The sequence below is a fragment of the Lissotriton vulgaris genome, chromosome 2_2 (assembly GCF_964263255.1).
Source record: "Lissotriton vulgaris chromosome 2_2, aLisVul1.2, whole genome shotgun sequence".
NCBI classification, from domain to species: domain Eukaryota; kingdom Metazoa; phylum Chordata; class Amphibia; order Caudata; family Salamandridae; genus Lissotriton; species Lissotriton vulgaris.
Genome location: NC_141688.1, coordinates 109,634,053 through 109,652,666, shown reverse-complemented (window position 1 = coordinate 109,652,666; position 18,614 = coordinate 109,634,053). Strand labels below are relative to the sequence as shown.

General features: G+C 49.9%; 1 protein-coding gene across 9 annotated transcripts in view; it reads left to right on the top strand.

The window, feature by feature from the left end:
- HERC1 (HECT and RLD domain containing E3 ubiquitin protein ligase family member 1) overlaps nucleotides 1-18,614 on the top strand; it is a 2,101,515-nt gene that overhangs the window by 1,130,638 nt on the left and 952,263 nt on the right. The gene's annotated exons all lie outside the window — the stretch shown is intronic.

Sequence of the window (18,614 nt, the reverse complement as noted above, 5' to 3'; positions counted from 1 at the left end):
ACATCCCCTTGGGGTCGGTAGGGTTCTGCTTGTGGGGGTTCCCCTTGCCTGGCCGGGACAAGGCTCTTCCTGGTCCACAGATCCGATCCCCTGTTGGGGCCTCTGTTCTGTATAGGCTGGTGGGGTCCTTCGCAGACCCTACCCCCCAGGGGGTATTGCTAGGGTATCTATTCTACGTGAAGGAATCTGCGGCTAGTAGTCTCTATCAGATGTGCGAGTTACTTACCTACGGTAACGATGTATCTGGTACAGACGATTCTAGCAGCAGATTCCTTCACGGCCCGCCCTTCCTCCCCTTTTCTGCCAGGTCTCTTGGGTTGTCTTCGGTACTCTCCTCCCATGGGGGGGCTGTGTCTCCTGTTGGTGCCTTTCTTGTTCTTGACGGGTCGCTCCGTCTGGGGACGGTTCATTCCTCCTTGGTTCTTGGAGGATAGGGTTCTGGTGTTCCGGTGCCCTGCTGCTCTAGCTACTCCAGGTTTGGGGGAGATTGCTTTCTATCCCTGTCCCTCCCTCTCCTCCCTCATTCCAGTGCTATCGCTGATTAAGGGTCATCTTGCCTGCGTCTGCCTTGTCGGTGGTTGCTCTCTATGTTGGATTGGCTTGGAGGGTTTTTGTCCCTGTATGTCTTGGGACTGGTTCCCCTTCCCTGGATGGGGGTGATAGGTTTACTACGTGTACCATGACTTTACGCATGTTCCTTGCCTCTGGGGCACGGGAGTGGGAGGCTGTCTATGGGCTGACAGGGTGGCTGCGCAGGGCTCTACTTGCTCTTTCTTCTTTCCTGTCTTTGGGTTCTACGGTGTTGCCACTATTCTGTATGGTGTTGTTAGTCACCGCTTCTTTCCAATTTTTCTGCTCTTCTCACACTGTTCCCATGCTGCCACAGTTTTTTTGTCTGGTGGCTCCGCCTTGTGGTGCGGAAAAGTTCTCTGAAGAAAACTGACGTAGGCGTGCTGGGGCGGATATTATGTGACCTCGCTGACATCACGTACGCGGACGATGCCTGGGCGGAGTCGCATGATGTCGCCCTGCCCCTGGTGCGCAGGGATGCTGTGGCAAATATGTTTCCAGATCCAGTCTGACACCTGGGGATAATTCTACGTGAAGGAATCTCCGGTGGCTAGAATTGTCTCTGCCAGATACATCGTTACCGAAGGTAAGTAACTCGTACGACACTTCCGTTGTCGGTATTGGGAAGTATTTTCCTTTTAAAGATGGTGGTCCTTTCCAGACTATTGTATTGCTTTTCCAATTTACCTCTCTATGTCCCAACCAAATTCTTTATGGGCCTTGAGTCCCGATTTAGGGAATTTATATGGAACACGGGGCACTGTATAGTGGTGCTGACAAAACTCTACTCACCACTAGATCAAGGGGGTCTCGCTGTTCCAAACTGCGAGCACTATTATCTTGCTTCCAAATTGGAATAGGTAGCTAAATGGCTCTCTAAACTGCAGTTATCAGACACAACCACCACACTGCATCCCTGGCTGCTCTCTAGCATACTCCCCCTGTTTCACGCGCTCACATGAGCTAAGGCCTCGGACTCCTCAATGTTGGGTGTTGCACACCGCTGTTATGGTCGTACCCTTTGACTCTCGCGCATGGTGGTTCCTTGCAGGCTGGCACTTGCCCTGCTAGGCACTCCTAGAACATCTACTTCTGCAGCAGAATTAGAAGCTTGGCACTCAGTGGGACTGCATACGCTGGGGCACCTTAACAGGTTAACTTTGATCCTATATGACACACTGACAGCCGACACTAACCTATAACCAGGACAGTTCCTCTTATATAACTCCTTACTGGTGACGCTGACCCGATGCTAGGTTGACCTGGTTGCTGAACGCCCAACTCATTTAGTGATGCAGTACTTGCAGGTCATGGAAACAGGCGGGCGACTGGTGCACTGGCTAGCCAGCTCCTTGTGAGTGCATGCTGTGCCCTCACTTGCTGCCCTGTGCTCTCAGTGGGAGGGAGACCTTGATCGGCCCTGCACGGACAGAGAGTGGGCTGCAATTTCGGAAGGACCCACCAACGAGACGCACAATGCGAGGTTCCAACTGATAAAATTCTATATAATACACAGGGCCTACTTCACTCCTTCCAAAGTTAACCGATATTTTGACCGATGTGGCCTATTCCAGATGCGCACTGGTGAAGGCTGACATACCAGCCACAACAAGATGATGAACAGAGTCCTGAAACTTTTAAACTACTCACCCCCAATCATCATATCTGAAAGAGACACGTTAGTGATAGATTCCTTACCTTAGAATATCCCCAGGCGTCAGACTGGATCCGGAAAGTTTTGCGTAGCAGTACCCTTGCGCGTCGGCAGGCGTCGTCTGCGGCTCCGCGTCCGTCGTAGGCGTCGTGGGCGCCGTGATGACGTTGTCGGAGTACTTAGACGCCGCCTCCGCGTGCTGACGTCAGTTCTTCTTTTTTCCGCGCCAGCCAGCGCAGATCTGGAAAGAGCAGTTCCCTAGTCACTTTTTGACTATTCTTTTTGATCTTTTTGATCCATTCGAAGTCTTACGACTCCGACGGTGCCGTTAGGGATGCCCGGATTCAAGCATTGCGACAAGTGCGACCGTACCATGTCGGTCACGGATCCCCACCGCTTGTGCCTGATGTGTTTGGGCGTCGACCATGACGACGAGGCCTGCTCCGACTGTCGGGCCCTCTCGAGGAAGGCCAGGCGGGATCGGTCCCGCAGGCGACTCGAGATCCGCCAGTCGGCCCCGCGCCGTGAGGTCCCGGTCCCACGGGAGGTCGAGGGACAGGTCGCGGGGACGAAGCCGTCACAGCTCCGGGAGTCGGCACCACTCCTCCGGGTCCAAGTCGTCAGGTAAGAAGCATAAGAAGTCGAAGAGACATCATCGCTCTTCTGGCTCCCCCCGACGCTCGCACGACGCGGCCGGGGGTTCGGGTGACACCGCCCACGCGGCTCCTCGTGAGTCGCGGGCGCCGCGTTCGGCCCCATACACCCCGGTCCCTGGGCTGAACGCGACGCCGGAGGAGATCGAGCGCTTCCTCATGGCCATGAGGTCCCTTTCTCCTCCGACGGGTTCTGAGGCGCCTTCGGGCCCAGTGAACCCGTCTGGGGGCCCTAGTGGGTCGGGGGCTACGACCCCGACGCCGTCGGGTGCTTCGTCCTCGACGCCGCCGGCGCCTTCGGGCCCGGCGCCACAGGGCTCCACGATCCCGACGCCGCCGCTGCCCTCGGGCTCGGTGCCGCAGGGTACAGCGGCCCCGGCGCCGCAGGGCACCGCTGGGCCCTCGTCGGGCGATGGATCGTCACCGGTGGACCTTACGACCCCCCCGGCGTCGGTCCGTGTGGTGTCCCCTTCGGCGTCGTCCTCGGCCGGCGCCGTCCCCGATGCCTCCTCTGACGGTTCCGACGTCGGGACGGCGCCTATCGGCGCCGGTCTCGACGCCGATCGGAGATTTTCATCTCTATGAACCGTCCTCATTCGCTTATGACCCTGAGTCTCAGGAGATGGAGGAAGAGGAGTATTGGGAGGGGTCTGAGGACCCTCTGACAAGGGAATGTCAGTCTAACATGGACTGGACAGGAGACCTTGGGGAGGCCAGTGGCCTGGACACCTCTCCGGACACTGGATTCGTCTCTCCTCCTACCGTGGCTTCGGAGGAGGGCGCGACATATGGTGTGGTGTTGACGAGGGCTGCTAAGGCCTTGGGCCTTGAGCTCCCTGTCGCGGCCGTGAGGACTAACCTCCTCACTGAGGTCCTTAAGCCGCAGTCATGCTCCATGGAGCCTCTGCTGCCGTTTAATGAGGCCTTGACGGACGTTGTCTTGGGCACTTGGTCCAGGCCTGCTACAGGTTCGCCTGTAGAAAGGAACGTGGCCAGACGCCACCGCCCGGCCCCGGGCGACCCATGTTTCCTGTCCACCCACCCCACCCCCGAGAGTCTGGTTATCCAGGCCTCTAACTCCCAGACCGCCTTCCCGACGGCTCCCCCCGATCGGGAATCCAAGAGGTACGAGGCCTTTGGCAAGAAGGTGTTCTCGTCCCTTAGCTTGGGACTGCGGTCTTCCAACACCGCATGCCTCTTGGGCCGTTACACCCATTCTATATGGGATAGGGTGGCGGAAGTGCTGCCAGAGTGCCCGTTGGAGGTACGGGCCAAACTCGGCCAAGCCCTAGTGGAGGGCCGGGACGCAGCAAAGTATTCAATCAGGTGCGGACTGGATACTACTGACTCGCTAGGCAGAGCGATGGCTACGACGATGGCGATACGACGCCACGCCTGGCTGAGATCCGCCAACTTCTCGGCAGACGTCCAGAATACACTCATGGACATGCCGTTCGATGGCCGTCGCCTCTTTAGCGACAAGGCAGACCACGCGCTTGAGCGCTTTAAGGACTCCAGGGCTACGGCCAAGTCCTTGGGCCTCTCGGCCCCGCGCCAGCAAGTGGGTGCCTTTCGCTCCTTTCGTGGCCAAGGAAGGGGCGTCTCCACACGTGCCGCCAGCCACTCGCCGCAAACTATCGTCCAGCGCGGCGGCGGCCGTGGAAACCGCCGTGGAGGCGGTCGGGGAAACAAGCGGAGCCAGTCTACACCTGCCCCCGCAGCATCCGCCTCTAAACCCTCCTAGTCCGTGCTTTTCGGCCCATGTGACGCCAGTGGGAGGCAGGGTTCGCCAACACCACTCTCACTGGCGCACAATCACTTCGGACAGGTGGGTGCTGCAGATCGTCCGAAGGGGCTACTCCCTCCCCTTCGACACGACCCCTCACGCCATGCCACCGCAACACCACCGCGTATCGGGGGATCACTTGCGGCTCCTGCAGGAGGAGGTTTCGGCCCTCTTGGCCAAGGGGGCCATCGAGCGCGTTCCTGGGCCAGAAGTAGGACGTGGTTGCTACTCCCACTACTTCCTGGTACCCAAGAAGGGCAAAGGGGGCCTACGCTCTATCTTGGATCTGAGGAACGTCAACGGCTTCCTCCGGAAGGAGAAGTTCAAAATGCTGACACTGGCTCAAGTCTTGGCTGCCCTAGACCCAGGAGACTGGATGGTAGCGTTGGACTTGCAGGATGCATATTTCCACATCCCCGTCCTGCCGGCCCACCGGCGTTACCTGCGGTTCACGGTAGGCCTCGAGCACTTTCAGTTTACCGTGCTCCCCTTCGGCCTTACCAGCGCCCCACGGGTGTTCACGAAAGTGATGGCGGTGGTCGCAGCTCATCTGCGCAGGTTGGGGGTCTCAGTCTTCCCCTACCTAGACGACTGGTTGTTGAAGGCGGGCTCGCCCCAGGCAGTCGTCAGCCACCTCCAGACTACGGCGGATCTCCTGCACCAGCTGGGATTTTCCATCAATGTGCCGAAGTCACACCTGTGCCCCTCTCAGAAGCTCCTTTTCATCGGAGCGGTTCTCGACTCGGCGCAGTTTCGGATTTACCCGCCCGAACAACGGGTCCGGGAAAAAGAGGCTCTGATTCCGGTCTTTCGGCCGTTATCCCGGGTTTCTGTCAGGTTGACGCTGCGGCTTCTGGGGCTGATGGCCTCCTGCATCCTTCTAGTGCATCACGCACGGTGGCGGATGCGGGCTCTGCAGTGGGACCTGAAGTTTCAGTGGGCCCTGCACCGGGGCAACCTGTCCGACCATGTCCTGATCTCGGAGGGCACAGCGAGACAGCTGCAGTGGTGGCTCACGGACCGCGATTGGGTCAACGGCAGATCCCTCTCCCTTCCCCAACCGGAGCACGTAGTTGTGACGGACGCGTCACTCCAGGGCTGGGGAGGCCACTTGGGAGAGGCGGAGATCAGAGGACTCTGGTCTCCGGCGGAGTCCCGGCTCCATATCAACCTGTTGGAGCTGCGGGCGATTCGTCTGGCACTGAAAGCATTCCTCCCGTCTGTCCGAGGGAGTGCAGTGCAGGTGTTCACCGACAACACCACCACCATGTGGTACTGCAGCGAACAAGGCGGAGCGGGGTCGTGGACCCTTTGCCAGGAGGCTCTGCGTCTCTGGCAATGGCTGGAACATCAGGGCGTGACTCTGGTGGTTCAACACCTGGCAGGTTCCCTGAACGCCAGGGCGGACTAACTCAGCCGTCGGTGCTCGATGGATCACGAATGGCATCTGAACTCGGACGTGGCGCAAGGCCTCTTTCTGCGATGGGGAGAGCCTTGGTTAGATCTATTCGCCACCAAGGCGGCACTCGCTCGGTGACGCTTTTCGTCGCGAGTGGAGCTGCGGTCTGTTGTACGCCTTTCCACCTATACCTCTTCTGCCCAGAGTGCTGAAGACGATCAAGCACGACCGGGCACAAGTCATCCTTGTACCTCCGGACTGGGCTCGAAGGTACTGGTATCCCGAGCTACTCAGCATGTCAGTCGATCCCCCGATTCGTCTGCCTCTTCAGGAGGACCTTCTGTCGCAGCAGCAGGGGACGGTCCTCCACCCGAACCTGTCCAGTCTCCACCTCCATGCTTGGAGATTGAGCGGCGACAGTTGAGGTCATTTGACTTGCCTCCTGAAGTTTGCAACATCATTCTGGCAGCCAGGCGTCCCTCCACAAAAACGGTATACACCTGCAGGTGGAACAGATTTGTGGCATGGTGCACAGCAAAGGCTGTGGATCCCTTCAATGCCCCTCTCTCTGAGGTTCTTTTCCTCCTTCTTTTTCTTGCCCAGCAGGGCTCTGCTCTGGGCACTATCAAGGGCTATCTTTCGGCTCTTTCAGCCTTTCTGAGGCTGCCTGACCAACCTTCTTTGTTCAAGTCCCCTATTGTAAACAGATTTCTGAAAGGCATAACTCATACCTTTCCTCCTGTTCCTTTCGTGATGCCTCAGTGGGACTTGAACCTGGTTCTAACATTTCTGATGTGCGCTCCCTTTGAGCCACTTCATAACTGTCCACTTCGCCTTCTTTCTTTGAAGACTGCCTTCCTGGTAGCCATCACCTCTGCCAGGAGAGTGAGTGAGCTCCAGGCCCTCTCTTGTAAGCCTCCTTTCCTTTCAGTCTATCCGGACAAGGTTGTTTTGAGGACTAGGCCCTCCTTCTTGCCAAAGGTGGTCACGGCCTTCCACATTGGGCAGTCCATCACATTGCCCACCTTCTTTCCGCCTCCGCACCCCTCGAGAGAGGAGGAGAGGCTCCACCGTCTGGACCCAAAACGTGCGCTCTCGTTCTATCTGGATCGCACACGCCATTTCCGGGTGGATGATCAACTCTTTGTTGGGTACGCGGGCGCTAAGAAAGGGAAAGCGGTGCACAAGAGGACCATCTCTCGATGGATTATCATGTGCATTCAGGCGTGTTACTCCTTGGCTAAGAAGGAACCACCTGTTGGGCTACGGGCTCATTCCACTCGAGCCACGGCCACTACAACTGCCTTGGGCCGAGGTGTGCCCTTGCAGGACATTTGCCAGGCAGCTACGTGGGCCTTGTTGCACACGTTTGCTAGGCACTACTGCCTGGACAGTCAAGTCCGGAAAGACGGCTACTTTGGCCGCTCCGTTCTCCAGGACTTTCTGGTGTAAATATTGGTTCGCAGACCCACCACCGGGGTTGGTATTGCTGGGGTATCTATTCTAAGGTAAGGAATCTATCACTAACGTGTCTCTTTCAGATGCACAAGTTACTACTTGTGTAACGATATATCTGTAAGAGACATTAGTTAGTGATAGATTCCTTACCGACCCACCCATCCTCCCCGTTCTGCGAACCGATATCTAGGGTTAAGGTCTTCCCTTTCAGGGCCCTAGTTTCTTGGCACCAGTGTCGGTTTTTGTCATGGCTCTGCGCTTCTGGCGCAGAAAAGCTGTAGCTAAGAACTGACATCAGCACGCAGAGGCGGCGTCTAAGTACTCCGACGACGTCATCACGGCGCCCACGACGCCTACGACGGACGCGGAGCCGCAGACGACGCCTGCCGATGCGCAAGGGTACTGCTACGCAAAACTTTCCGGATCCAGTCTGACGCCTGGGGATATTCTAAGGTAAGGAATCTATCACTAACTAATGTCTCTTACAGATATATCGTTACACAAGTAGTAACTTGTGCTTTAATCAATTTGGGTGTTTCCATTAACTTGCAAAATTTGCAGCTTATACTCAAAATGTTCCGTTAATTGGTATAATGCTCAAGGGTCAGATGTGAGCATCCCCTTCAACCAAACAATTAAGTATTATTCAGGTAGTATTTTCTAGTCTTTACTCCAAGCCTCAACAGAGTGTCATGGGACGTTGGTCCTGGTGGCATGATATACATTTCTAGTTTCCCAGTTTTTACAGCACATTCGAGAACTGAGGTCCCAATGGAGTCCTTTTTATGGAAGCATAAAAGAAATCATTTATCTCTTGTAAGAAATTGGGTTACTGGTTGGTGGGGCTGAAACCCTACTCAAGCACCAGCTTCAATTCTTGGTGGGGTGAAATTCTAGCAAACCCCAAATTAACCTTTGCTCAACCCTCTGGTAGCTTGACACAAAAGCTGTCAGACATAAATTGGAGGCAATGTGCAAATTATTTATGCAGCACTGTAAACAGTAATATAGTAAAACCTCAACAAGAAAAATCTCACACCAATTTATAAGAATACAGTCGAATTTAGTAAATTATTTGACACCAAAAAGAATCAAAGAAGTGCAGTTTTAAAGCTTTAAGAAAGTATGGCACCTAAAAGCACAAAGCGCCACTAGCGGTTATCTGATTCTGTGTGACCGGGTGAAAGTCACTAGTTCAGGCTGATCGCAATGGAGTGCAGGTCGGGTACAAGGACCAAGTTAGTCCTGTTGAAAGAGTTACCTTTTAAAGTCCAGCATGAGCAGTTCCGTTCTTGATGGAAGGGGCTGCGACGGGCAGGGAGAGCTTCACAGATGGACAGCACTGTAGCATGAAGATCCAGTCGGACATTGCGGAAGGTCATTGCTGGGGATTCGCAATGCTGGTCACTTTGGGCTGTCGATGCTGTAGCGTTTGCTTTGCTGGTCATTATTGCCAGTCGCTATAGTACGAAGAGTCTGGTGCACCGGAGCTTCACGTAGGCGATTGCCAATATTGTGTAGCGAACAGGCCTGTTCACGGTTGCAAAGAGCCTAAAACTGAAGGATTTCTTCTTTTCTTAAAGGAGGGAGCTCAACTGATGTCACACCAAGGGTCCAGAACCTGATTAGCACCTCTTGGGGATCTGGATCTCACTCCAGCAGAGGCCACAGGGTTTAGGCAGGTCTAGTTGCCGGTCCAAGCAGCAAGTCAGCTAGGCAGATGCAAGGAGGCCTCTGGAGCTTGTTATGCCACTGCAGCTCAGCTAAGAACAGGAGATCAGTCAGCTGACCCTTGGAGTCACTCCTGCCTGGGATAAAGGGTGCAGTTAGAGTCTTCCTTCTCGGCAAGCAGGGCAGCTCAGTAGCAGGGTAGCTGTCCTTCTTGCAGCAGAGCAGCACAGCAGTTATCCTTCTGTACTTTACACAGCTCCAGAAGTGTACTTAAGAGTTGGGTGTTAGGGCCCACAATTCATACCTCACGCTGGCTTCGAAGTAGGAGAAGGTTCTGGAGGTTTCCACCCCCCAGACGTGTCTAGATCTTCCTGCTTCCCTGCCCTGACCACAGGGGTCACAAAAGACTAGTGTCAAACCCTATGCGAGTGTGAACAGGCAGAGCCTTAGTGATGTACAAGTGTGGTAGGTGACAGATTCGCTCCGCTATCAAGTCAGAGATGGCCCAACCTGACAACACATATTCTCTTCCTGTCTCACTGTCTTAGAGCAATACACAAAGACCAACTGCCAAATATACCTAGTCATGTGACCTAGGATACAGGCACCAAATGGTTAGTAGAAGAAAATGTCAACTCATAATCCATCTTTACCATTAAGGAGGGTTTTAAATGACAATTCTTTAGGGACCAAACTCAACATTTCTACTTGATTCCAATTGAAAGCTATCCCTTATTGAATGTAATAATAACCCAATGTTATCCTAGGTCAGAGGTATGTGTGCCTTGAACTAGTGAAAAATTAATTTAAGAATTGTTCACTACGAAGACATGTCAAATGTGTACATGGTCACCTTTTTAAATACACTGCACCCTGCCCTATGGTTAGTTTAGAGCCTACACTAGGGGTGACATATATATTAAAAAGGAAGGTATAGACCTGGGAAACGGTTTATTTTGCAATGTCGAAAGGTGCTAAACTGCACACACAGGCTGCAATGGCAGGCCTGGGACATGTTTATAAGGCTTCCTAAATGTGTGGCTTAGTAACTGCTGCAGGCCCATTAGTGGCATTTAATTTACAGGCTCTGGGTATATGTGGTACCACTGTGCTAGGGACTTATAAGTAAATTAAATGTGCCAATTGGATATAAGCTGATGTTACAATTTTTGAAGGAGTGAGCATATGCACTTTAGCACTGGTTATCAGTGGTAATTTGCACAGTCCTAAGACCAGCAAAAACGAAGTCAAGTTAAACAGGACAGTTGAAGTCAAAACGATGGGGGAAATTTGTTCCAAGGATGTCAGGCCCAACACCTCTGTTCAAATATTACTTGTTCTCTTTCTTCTCCTTTAATTATTCTGAGGAGCAAATAGTTTCAGATTTTATTTCTCACCAATCTGACTTTCAGTGATCATTGGTCAATCAAGGAGACAGCATTATATATTGCACTTCCTAGCATTGTGAGTGCTGAAGTTGGATTCAAGAGCGTTTCTACCTTCTATACAAATCTTTGTGGATCACAATGCAGTCATGTGATTTGTCTCAAAAGGCAGAGCAGTGACACATCCAGGAAACAACCTTCCTATAAAACTGGTCTTTAAGTGGGGAAGAACAATGCAGAGGTGGACTTGCTGAGGAAAACACCATGAGTTTATCATGAAGGGGAGACCAGACAACAGGTCCTGGATCAGATTTTCCTATCTTAGGTTTCCCGGAGATGGATCGCTTTAGACAGTTTGTTTGAAAGATTCTTTAGAGGAAACGTTTTCTCTAAACTTGCATTACCCACTTCCTCTAGTCCCTCATGTTTGGGGAACTGGGTATCTCACTAAACTCATAGAACAAGGGTGATATTAATTGCCACAAGTTTGGTTAACAGGATGTAGTTTTCTGACCATCTGCATGCCAATTGTACGACTGCGGTAATATTGCCTCATACGAATGAATGTAATAAAAGAATGAGGGCAGAGTTCGGCATCCAAACCCTGAAGCTCTGTGTCGAGTTGTCTGGAATGTGAGACATTAGCATTGCCTTCTACCAACTTCCTTCCGATATTCTGCTGGCAGTCAGTGGCTAGCCCTAGTAGACGCTATGTTCTTTTAACATAGTGCCGGAATAACTCTCTGGGCCCTTTCCAGGCTCAGATGGTCCACATGTCTCTTGAAAAGGAGTAAGTTGGACATCTTTGCATCACCCTTCTGATCTTCCAGTTTCTTCCAATTTCTCTTTTTACCAGAAAGAAATTGAATGGTTTTTTTTTAGCTTTCCTCTTTACTTCACATTTATTAGCTTTTTCTTATTATAAAGTCTGAATTTCATCATAGATTTCCTGTTCATACTACTCAACCGTGTGGTTCTTCTATTCCTCACCAGAACTCTATAGCAAGCTTTCTTTTGTTCATCTTTTATTAGAACTTTTCTTAGCTTTTGACCAAGTAGACCACCACAGCACTCCCCTTCGTTTTCTCTCTGCAATACCACTGGACTTCTTGAGATGGTTTCACTATCATTTATCCAATCACAATTTTTCGTGAAAGGATCTAAGATCATTTTCACATTTACTTTGATGTTCCTCAGGGTTTTGTTTCCTCTTCTTTTTTCCCTTTAAACTCTTCCATTCTCTTATATGTTTTCCTCCTTTAGGTTCATGTCACACTTTTATGTAGATGACTCAACAAATTGTCTTAATTGTTTCTTCTTTCTCTACTGAACTTTAAGTTCAAGACTCTGCTGTTGAGGTCTGGATGTTTAACCATGTTTTTAAACTTAGCTCAATAACATCTAAACCCTACTATCTTTTTCTACATCCGCTCACAATTTTGGAACTTGATTCTTTGCTCACATGCTTCCCAAACCTACCTTTTTTTCAAAGTCTGTTGCTTCCATTTATGCATCTAATCTATGTTTGTAAAATTGGATCCCTCCTGCATTTCTACTCTTTATAACTCATGATTGGAACTCTTCTTCTGTCTCAGCTTGATTTCCGTTTTGATTTTGTTGGTCTCCCCAACTTTACCACTGTTTCATTCCACATTATTTAGACCTCATGTTTTATATTTTATTCTTTGCATTTTGCTTACATTTCTCTGTACCTTGCTCAACTTCTCTGGCTACCTGTGCTTCTTCAATTTACGTTTCACTTCATTTTGTCTTTATTTATGTTCACCTACTTGCTCCACCATACTTATGTGCTATGCTGCAGTCTATACTTCCTCTCAAATCTTTTTTCTGGTTCTTTATTGTGTTTGTGTTCTCAGAATCCCAAGTGCCTCTTTACACTTTCTGTTAATTTGTTTCATTAGCACCAAAACTGTGGAATGGACTTTCTATCTACAGTAGGTGAACATTTACCTTGTCCAATTTTATACATTGCTGACAACCCTTCTTCAATTAATCAACCAAACAAGAATCTAATTATAAGCTGCTTTATTGTCATGGCATCTTTGTCTTCTGTGCAGTGTTTTTTCTCTGATGTAAAGTGTTTTTTTTTAAAACATTACAATAAATATTCATTAAAACAAAGACTAATACAGGCTCCATGACAAACTGCTTTTGTAAAGGAGAAAAACTGAATGTGTTCTTTGTTTTTTTTGGAAAAACGATGTATTGTGTTCTACAAAGACTAATAAATCAGTTTATTAGACATTTGGGAAAGCCATCATGGCAAATTGAACTAGGAATTGACTTAATAATTGAAATCAGTGAGTGTCGTAAAAATTATTCTGAGAAACAGGAGGTATCAAATGATACACCATAAGAGTCACTGTTAAGTCCTACCAGAAGCATTTTTTGTGATAAATAATTCTACTTATACATTCTTCACTGTTTAAATCTTCTCCATCTGCCAGATTTGATCTGGACAATTGACAATTCTCTCCTGTTCTTTTAGGTCCCCTGGCACTTGCTCAGCTCTGAGATCTACCTGAGATGTGATATACAGAAACATATACGGTGACACTCTGGTGCACCACCGTCTGTTTCTTTTTTTGTGCTCTTCATTATAGACCTAGGGTTGCTTTCCCGGGAACATTTCCTACTATTCCTTCTAAATTATCCTTTACATTGTCATTTTACTGGGATGTCTCTGGGTGACCAGAATAACATCTGATTGTTGTGGTTTGCACCCAAACAGAACTCCAGGCTGTGTGAAAAGGCAGAGAATGCATGGTAAGGCTGTTAAGTATCAGGGGCTCAAGCTCTTCATGGAACCAGTTTTAGGTGAAGCCTAGGCTGTTACCAGTCCAGAGCCAGGCACTGCAACTGCTTCTGCTCTTGCTTGCCTTCAACCAACAAATCCTCAAAGCAGGCCACTACAAGGGCAAGTCCTCCAGGAAGAAACACAAATGCACCACAAAAGGCACTTTAGCATTACAGCATTGGTGTAGGATTTCCATTTGGTGTTTCAATTCAGCAACATTTGGCTTCAGTCATCCTGGCATCCATATTTTGGTGAAGATGCAGCCAGCGCTGAATTTGACTGGCCCTGGCCCTTGCTCCAGGCTTAGAGCTCCCAACTCTTTTTTCCTCTTGAGCATCTTCTTGGCTCTAACACAGATCCCATTACAGTGCCCATCATTTATTATGGCGGAGATGACAGCATGAGGTGGCCAGTTTGCTTCCCCTAGTGGACACGGATAGTAGCAGCTATCTAGCCATACTGAATGCCAGAGGCTTCAATTTCTTTTTTCAGTGGATTTGAAGTGTCCTTTGGGTACACCCCATAGAGTAAGTTGCTACATTCCCTGCTGTCCTATGGAAAGCAGCTGAAGGCTTTGAATTCCCATTGAATATAGAGGAGAACAAAGCTGAACTCACATAAAACCTGCAGTCATTGATGGATCCGACTTTGATAACTTGGAACAAGTTCGCTTTTTCTCCTCTTAACTGTCAAGGTATGCACTACTTTAGAGCCTTCTCTACCATGGCTCCTAAACTCTGGAACGATCTACCTGTGGGACTCCGTAAAGAACCTGACCTCCTTCCATTCAGGAAAAAAATAAAAACTCTCCTTTTTACCGAAGCCTGGGGCGTAATCTAGGCCAGTCAGGGTGCACACTATGAGGTGCCATAATTGAGCTTTCTCTCTAAGCGCTTAGAGACCAGTAGGTGATAACGCGCTATAAAAATCTCAATTAACATATCATAACATACTTTGGCCCAGCTCCTGGCACCCGAAGGATTTGTTGGCTCACTCCTCTCTAGAGGATTATTGTTTGGTCTTCCTCTTCCTTGAATAAAGAGCCCTGGCTCTTTTCCCTGTACTCCTACAGATAGGGAGTCAAAATGGATTGTGACAAAGGAGAAGAAGGTCTTCTCTTCAGGGAGCCTTGTCCTTCGTTCCACAAATACATCTTGCCTTCAGGCCTGTTACTCCTGTGCTCTGCACAAGATGGTGCAACCTTACTCACTTTTTTCTGGACCATTTTACAGAGTTGTGGATGATGTTAAGGTGCAGCTTATTTTGTTACTTTGTGCATCGAGGATAAAGTTTATGCCATCAAGGTGCATTTATCTTTTTGTGTTCCCCTTTGAGCTTTCCCTGGCTTTATAAACTTTTTCTTGGGCCACTCTTAAAGGGTATCTACTTGTCCTTTTGGTTTTTTTTTGTTTGCTAACTCAGCCATTGCTGTTTAAGCCTCTTGTTATGTGTTTGGTGAAGAGTTCCACCTATTTGTTTTCCAATGCTTCCACTGTCAAGCCTCAAAAGGACTTTGATATGGTGTGCATGTTTCAGATAGGATTATCTTTGAGTCCATGCACAGTTTTGTTTGCAGCCACTTAACTTGAAAACTGTGTTATTGATTGCCATTACCTGGGCTTGGCCGCCTGCAGGCTTTGTCTGTTTGTCCTCCATTTTGCCTTTTTTGCCTGAGACAAATTGGTTCTTTGGTCTCATGCTTTCTTCCTGTCGGAGTGGTCAGTACATCATGCTGTTGACATTCTAGCCGCCTGTGCATTTCACCAAAAAGTAGGAGAGGCTGAACCATCTGGAACCTTCCAGGGCCTTTAGTTTTTTACATTTACTGGACCTGCAAGCTATGCGGGTTCTAAGAAGATCAAGGTGATTCAGAAGCTGACAATTTCCCACTGGATCATGCTGTATGCCAAAATGTGTGAAACTCATGAGGGCATCTGGGCCCATTCCACCAAGGTTAAGACCTCTTATTCTGCATTATTGTCAGGTGTGATTGTCCTGGATATACTGTGGGCTGCAGTGTGGGCTTCGGTCAGTACCTTCACCAGTCATTGTTGTCTTGACTCTAAAGTCTGCAGGGATGGCCATTTTTCCAGATCTGTGTTGCATGGATTCCTGGAATCGCCATCTCGGTAGACCTAGCACCTTCGTATTATTGCTTGGGTGTTGAAGATGAGTAGAATTTCCTGATAGAAAGTATTCATTAAAAGCATAAGTAACTTAACTTTGGTTAACGACCTTTCTGGTGGATACAGTATACACCTACAGATTCCTCACCGATCTCTCCATTCTTAAGAACGGTCATGAGATTTATAATAAGGTCCCAACTTCCTCTTTCTGTCAGCCTCATTGGCCTCATCTCTGCCTCTTTGGACATGGGGAAAAGCATGGATGGAGAACACACCTCAGTGTACTGGGAGGAGGAGTGCTTTAAACAGCGTATTGATGTAATATACAGGGTAGATCCCAGAGCCAAGTTGGAGCAGAGGCCCTACCTCTCAGTAGAGAGGTATTCCACTTTCTAGATCTAGCCTGGTGTTTAAAATTGATTAAAGAGGTGCAGAATTTTCAGGTAGAGTATGCACCAGAACTATTGTTAAGTAATTGGTTCATATATGAACTTGTAGAATGATTAGCAAGAAGTAACATAGATCTCAGCAACGTCCTCAGAAGTCCCACAGTGAGAACATGTTGTTTCTATGAGATGGCAATTGAAAGTAAATTTAAAAGGTCCTTACAAAAGTTTAAAGGGTAGGCATAATTTTGCATTACACTGCTGAGTAAGATCTGCAAACGCTCACAGACCTATTTTAAAAAGTCTATTACACCTGAATATTACTACTGCTTGCCAGTTTAAGTCATGCAGTACCACACTGTAGGAAGGTGGATATCTGACTATGGTTGCCCCCAACTTTTTGCCTTGTGTTATGCTGGTTTTTCGACTTAGTTGACCTAGGGCCCTGCTATTCGGGACCCCAGGCCCAGTGCTCTCTCTGTAAAATGGATTCCACGTACCTTAGGTGCATATCAAATTGGATACTGAGTCACCTTATCAGTCCCTGTACAGTGTACCTTAGGTACCCAGGGCATAGGTACACCCAGGGCCTACCAGGGGCTGCAGCATGTATTATGCCACCCCTGGCCATCCAAATCTGACACAACTGGCTGATCAATCAGCTGGGGCAAGGGGGTGTAATCACCCTTTGCTTTAGATATAGTATCCCTATATCTAACCCTAAAATGGACACATATATTCCTATCAGTCACTACTATGGCAGGCCTTATCAATCCTGAAGGCAGAGTGCTTGGAATGATGTGAGATGGTGCTCTGGCATGAGCTGAGCCCGTTTGCAGCTTGCGGAACCAAGTCCTAATAGCTGTTCCATGATAACGCTATACCATATACTCTTAAGTGCATTATGAACCTTGTGGTCAAATGCTAACTTTGGTATAGCATTATCAAAACATGTCAAGTAAGGTGTCATACGAATTGGAGTACTACCCCCTCGCCAATTCTGGCGACGGGGGTAGCATTCCACCCTTCTAGAGGGACACGACATGTATGTAACTGAACTCCAGGTTAAAGTTAACTCGAGCCTCAGCATCACAAAATGGATGCTGCCACCAAAGACACAAGTCTGACCTCCTGCTGCTGGGAGTCCTTCCAGCGAGGGAGGCTTGGACAAAGGTTTCCTGCCTTGGGAGGTGCTAGCACCACCCCAGACAGGATTTTGTGTATTAGGTAGGACAGGGCTGAAAGGAATGAGACATGCCTGGGGCACACAAGGTGTCCCTGTGCATACTCCGGTCTAAACCAGTTCCTGGGGCATTCCAGCCCCAGAGCTGGCGCAAGACCGGACAAAGGATAGGGGGTGTAACCACCCCCCTTCCTGGTCCCACCCAGGGGAGGGACCTAGTCGTAGTGCAGCCCCCTTTAGCTGAATAAAGGTAGGAGCTGGTCCCATTCCAAGTTAGATTAGTCTTGACAACTGCCACGAAGAACTCTTGACCTTCGACCTCCTGAACATCAGAAGACTGAAGAATCTCCCCTATTGTCAGGGAGTGACCATCCTGCTTCGCAGGCACCATCAAGCTCCTGTGCGGTTTGCTGCAAGTTCTTCCTTCCTGGAACCCGACGACCCAGCTCGACGAGACCCGGACCTCCAGACTCCTCTGACCTCTACCCACATCCACAGCACAGCTGAGACCCGTGGGTGCGGCGAGCAACTTGGAGACGGCCATCTTGAAGAAACCTGCACAGCGCTTCCAGCACGACCGCCGGGGGATCCTCGAGTGAGTGCACTGAGGTCTGAGAAGCCCCACACCGATGCAGCTCCTGCACCAAAGACCAGCCCCCCAGCATCCACGAGATCTGCGTGGGGCCCTTTTGCCTGGTTGCTGCTTTTCCTGTTGTCTGGTCACTTGCCGGCTGGCTAGTGACCTCTGAGACGACGACCCGAAGATTTCAACACTGCTGGTCAGGTCCCTCAGACTGGCCCTTGCTTCCTTGTAAACGAGAAGCACCCCGGACCCTCCTGGTCCGCACCAGACACCATCTTTGTTCCACCGCGTGGCTTGCACTTGCCAAAGCCTGTTGACCAGATCGACGATCCAACACCGCCAACAGCAGCAGACTACGTGGGACAGCTTGTGCCTCCAGCCTGGTCGTAGAGAACAGCTCCTGGTCCGCGCAGCTCCAGAGAGAAGTGTCCCGTCCTCCACTTGACTGCGGCGACAGCACCTGGTTCCCTCCTGGTTCCAGCACAGTCACTGGCTAGTGACCTAGACTCTGTCCCCTTCCCTTTCAGGACTTCTTCTTCCTAGTTCCATCCTTGGAACCACCGGACTCCTCCATCTGGCCGCCTGCCAGCAACTCCTTGTTTCAGGCTTCACCGGGATCAACGCAGCAAACCCGACACCACTTCAGCCCTATGCACCCGCAGCCTGTGGGTTAGGTAACTAAAGCTTCTAGGTGCTGAAGTCAGTGTTCACTATCGTAGTGTTCAGGTCCACTGTTGTTTTCCCTCCATCCAGCTGGGTTCGTCCGGAATCCGTAACTCTTTAAACTGTAGCATCCATAGACGTTGGTACGCATCCCGCGTGAGAGTTTCCACTTTGCACGTGAGTCCCGTGGGCCTCCTGCTCCTTACTTACCTAGTCAGTAGCGTAGTCCCAGCGATCCTCCAGCCTCTGGATTTTCTTACAGTACCTTCTTTCCTCGCA